General features: G+C 38.3%; 1 long non-coding RNA gene across 1 annotated transcript; it reads left to right on the forward strand.

Moving 5' to 3' along the window:
• Positions 1 to 1,224: 1,224 nt before the first annotated feature.
• LOC125508491 lies at positions 1,225 to 4,349 on the forward strand. Its single transcript, XR_007283542.1, has 2 exons — positions 1,225 to 3,616; positions 4,141 to 4,349. It is a non-coding gene; the product is annotated as an uncharacterized LOC125508491 (long non-coding RNA).
• Positions 4,350 to 5,250: the final 901 nt, after the last annotated feature.

The raw sequence follows: 5,250 nt of genomic DNA on the forward strand, positions 1-5,250 counted from the left end.
CTTCTATCCCCGACCTCTGTACAAATTTCGTAACACCCGAGCGCTGCAGATTCCCAACGCCATCTCAGTTTCCCCTCTTGATTCCTTGTCGTGACCTTGCTCGCACACACCTGCTCGCACGGGGTGGCCATCTCGTGCGCCTAATTTGGCTCCCTGTACGCCTCCTCGATCTGCCACGCCGAACGGCGATGGAGGGTTAGCAGGGCTCGATGAGAAGCTGCGCAATGGAGAAGGCGAGCTTCTCGATCTTGACAGCACAGCTGTCGTCGGCGTCCTTGGAGGCGACGTGGGCGTGGATCTCATCTCCCACATCCAGCTTGAATCCACCTCGATTGTGAGGATGCTGGCGGCGTTATCTTCGATCGCATCGTGGCCGTCCCGGAGCGAGGCGCCCCGGCAGGTCATCTTCATCCTCGACAGCGGAAGCCTGACTTAGGCGGCTCGTTTTTCACTTGCAGGCCCCGCCTTCTTCCTTTCCTGCCTATCTCATACTCGTATTTTTTTTCTTGTTTCATATAATACATTAAGGTACGACTTGTTAGTGAAGTATGTAAATCTATTTATGCCCCATATACTTTTTCCGTACTTGGGACTGGCATTTGAAGTGTTAGCCCCCCTGCCCCCATTCATATCTATTATTAAAAAAAATATTAGTTCATTTGTAATTAGCAAGTTTTACTATTTTCCAAAGATAGAATTAATTTTAATAAGTGAATATGAAAATGGGTGCTAATGAATTTGACATATAGATCAAATATTAGATAATATATAGTGTCAACAATTGGTATATTTAGCTATTTCCATCGAATGTTGGTGCATGTTTCCAATACTTCTAGGAGTAGTAGATCATATCTGTTCTGCCATATCATGTTAGCATAGAAAATTCAATTTTATTTTGAGGATAGTTTGCAGTTTACTAATTTTTCATCTACTTATGGTTATCTAAAAAGGCTAGTAGCATATGTAAATGTGTTTTTAGTTCCTACCTTTAGAATATTTTTTGTGTTGACTATGTTCTTGACCACATCATCCTTGTTAGTTCATTTGCTATAGAAAATAAAATAGCAGGTGTGATAAAGTCAGCATGTTATTACTTGCAAGTGTTTTGGATACCCCCTTTCTCTTATGTCTCTCATGAACTCCTTGAGCTTTATGTGGAACACTCGAACAATGTGACGATTGGTTGATTCCCTTGTGTGTTCTGATGCTGACGCGTTAATCCTGTTTTTACCTCATTTGTAGGGTCATAGGTGCATAACTGCGCTATGCATGGTTCGTCTTTACCTTCAGGTAGTAGAGTTCCTATTTTGTGGTATTTTGGGCCATTCATTCCAAATACATAAGGTCCACAGCCATTGTTTATTTTTGTGTGTACCTTTCCTCCCGTTGATATGAAAGCGAACATGGACTTGAATAATCTGAATATTTTGCATGTAGTTATTCCACCTTTTTCCGTTGTGTTTCCTTAGCAATTTGGTATGGTTATCCAGCGGCTCTCTCAATAGTGGCAAGTCAACCTTGCCTGTTGGTAGCATAGTCTGAAAGATGGCATGTTCTCGCTCTACTTGAAGTTCTTTCTTCGTACCAGAAAATTGCACTACATCACACACTTGCAACTTGGGTTTCTGACGTTCCAAATTTTGACATTGCCCTCTCCAATGTCCTGTTCAAGTTTCCTAATTGAGCATCAATTTAAAATTCATATTGTCTAGTTGTTCTTGTTGGTACTAAAAAACCTTGATAGAACTTACATATTTGGTGTTCTTTTCTCTATCCTTGTTTTTCATGTTGTACACTTTGTGTTATATTTAGTCCTTTACACACCCCTAAAAGAAATACCAGGTTCTTGAATGTCTAAATTGTATATCTTGATTGAACTTTCTTGCTACTTACCTCTTAGTCATACCAGCCTACTGATTATTGATTTTGTTTTTGTGTCGCTAGTTCTGGATTCCTCTTTGTATTTTTCTTTTCTTATATAGTCTTACATCTCTAGCTATTTATGTTGTATTACTTGCCCTGCATAAGCATAATACCATTAGTAGAAATAAGAGTTTTTTTGCAACATGCGTAATTTTTTACTTGTAGTACGTGATATGTTTCCCTCTGGCAATTCAACAATGCTGATTTCCCTCTGTCTTGATTAAGCCAGAGTGCATGGAAATTTGTTCTCATGTTTTTGACAAAGAAATAATTGATAGCTTCAGTCAGGACCAAATGTAACATGTTTGATTTATTTATTTGAACACTTCAAATTATCTGCAGCCCATATGGAAATGCATAGGCGAACGTGTGTGATAACCATATGTGTAGGGTAAACTATGTAAGACCAGATATTTGTACATCAAATACACTGAGTTAATGAAGAAATTTTTGTAAGCATGGAAAGAGTGGAACACATAGATAGCACAATTGATGTGCAAAACAAAAGCAAGCTATGATGTTGCTTCCGGTATATTGTACTACAGTCGTGCATCATGTAAGGGAAGATTAGCAGTTGAATTCAGAACAGTAAGTAAAAATTTTCTTACCGCACGTTGTCCAGAGGTTGTTCTCTTCTGGCATAGTTGTGCAGTCTGACACGCCTCCATGTATGAGCGAAGGTTGTCTCTTTTTTTGGTCTTGAAGTTTCATTGTCCTCTCCTATCTTGAAAATAACGTTTCACATAAATTACTATAAAAAACATGCTACCCATACTTACTTTTTTTTACATTCACAACTTCAGTCGTGGAGAAGTAACATTCACAACTTCAGGTGTAAAGAAGTAACAATCATTATGAATAAATACATCGCTTATGACGTACTTCAGTGCAACATTTTTTTATGTTGAATACATACATAATAAGATAATAATTTGAAATATTTTTCCCGTCCAAGCTTAATCACAAACCCACATGTGCCTAACTTGGATTGTTGCATTATATATTTTAGTTGTAAGATAGTTAGATAATATATAGTGTCCACAATTAGTATTATTGAGCTATTTCCATCGAATGTTGATGCGTGTTTGCAATACTTATGGGAGTAGTACATCATATTTGTTCTACCATATCATGTTAGCATAGAAAATTCAATTTTATTTTGAGTATAGTTTGCAGTGTACTAATTTTCCATCTACTTATGGTTATCTAAAAAGGCTAGTAGCATATGTAAATGTGTTTTTAGTTCCTACCGTTAGAATATTTTTGTGTTGACTATGTTCTTGACCACATCATCCTTGTTAGTTCATTTGCTATAGAAAATGAAATAACAGGTGTGATAAAGTCAGCATGTTATTACTTGCAAGTGTTTTGGATACCCCCTTTCTCTTATGTCTCTCATGAACTCCTTGAGCTTTATGTGCAACACTCGAACAATGTGACGATTGGTTGATTCCCTTGTGTGTTCTGATGCTGACGCGTTAATCCTGTTTTTACCTCATTTATGGGGTCATAGGTGCATATATTATTAAAGAGGATCAGGTATATTATAAGATCATCATGGAGTACTCCTTAAGGTTCTAAAAAATTATGATTTTGATTATTTTTTCATCTTACAAATTTTCTTCTTTGTTGTAGAAATGAAGGAGACCTAGTGGGTATTAAGTTCCAGTCTTCAGGTGAAAACACACATACTGTGAGTATCTTTTATCCTAGTGCTGTAGTTACATGCAAGTCCATAAAAGCATATATTTAGTGAAGAATAAGATTGCAATTGGGGATTGCAAGTTCATGTACAATAACGATTGAAAAATTGTAAGGGGAACTTAGAGCTTGATAAGAACTTAAAAGCTACTCCCTCCATCCCATAATATAAGATGTTTTTGCAAGCTATCTTAGCTTGCAAAAACATCTTATATTATGGGACGGAGGGAGTATTTCAAAAGCTATTTGATTTTGTTCTCACGCCTTGAATAGAAGGCGCGCATTGTACTGCCGTTTCTGTTCTTACTGTTGAGAAAAGATTAAACTGTAAGAATAAGATAAGATTGCAATCTAGGATGCAAAATTTGATGTACAATAACCACTGAACAATCACAAGGAGAACTTAGGACATGAATGAAAAGCTTATTTGATTGTCTTGTCATACCTTGACGTTAGATGTACTGTTGTTTTTGAGAAAAGATTAAACTATATGTTATTTCTACATGATCTGTGCAGATGGTACTTACTGGAGGCTCGCTCGATGGGCCGATGGAGCAATTGAGGATATTGGGGCACTTGCTTGTGAGAGTTCTTTTTTTTTCTTTGAGGGAAAGCCATCATTGTGGTGTATGTTAATTTGGAGTAATACTGTAATAGCTATATCATTATGGTATATGTCTAACCTATCATGAGTTTTGTTTATGCGATCATGAGATTGATTGTGAGATTGGTGCAAAGAATATGTGATGTACTGTAAGATTGATCGTGAGATTATTGTATATGGTATTAGGAACAAAAACAATGATTAGTGAAGGGTTGGATTGTTTGGGAGAAGCGATCAACATACCTATCTTGGTTTGGGTCGTTGTTCCCTTCCACCCCTATTTGCGTGAGTTAAAAAAAGACCTGAGAGAGGAGGAAGGATGTAGGGGTGGAAGCCTGGATTGCTGACCTGAGAGTGGAAGCCTGGATCGTTGTGTGGTATTGTGCCAACGCAATGGCAGTGAAGATGATTTAGGCAAGCTAGGGTTCCTTAGCGTAGGTTTCTTCTGATTTTGTTAGATCGCTTCTTCTATTCGTAAGTTGGCCTTGATAGGTTAAGATATTTTGAAGGAAAAAAGGTAGACGTGAGGGAAGTTTTTTCGCACTATATATTATAATATAATGGCATTATTGGCAGCTGGTGGGCGACGATGTGGTACGAGAGGTGTTGCATGTGTTGCATGGCGGTAGTCTACGGGAGGGATGGAACGACACCCTTGTGGTGCTTATCCCCAAGGTTCAGAACCCCGAGAAGTTGAAGGATCTTCGCCCTATTAGCCTTTGCAACGTTGTGTACAAACTCGTGTCCAAGGTCATTGCTAACCGGCTCAAGTGCATCCTAGGAGATATTATATCACCAAATCAAAGTGCTTTTGTCTCTGGTAGGCATATCTCTGACAACACAATCCTTGCATATGAAATGACACACTTCTTGAAGAGGAAAAGAACTGGGAGGAATTTTTATGCCGCTCTCAAACTTGATATGAGTAAGGCGTATGACCGTGTGGAGTGGGGCTTTCTGGAAAAGGTTATGGTGCAGCTAGGTTTTGCGCAAGAGTTTGTGGGTCTGATTAGCAAATGCAT

The sequence above is a fragment of the Triticum urartu genome, chromosome 1 (genome assembly GCF_003073215.2).
Source record: "Triticum urartu cultivar G1812 chromosome 1, Tu2.1, whole genome shotgun sequence".
Lineage (NCBI taxonomy): Eukaryota > Viridiplantae > Streptophyta > Magnoliopsida > Poales > Poaceae > Triticum > Triticum urartu.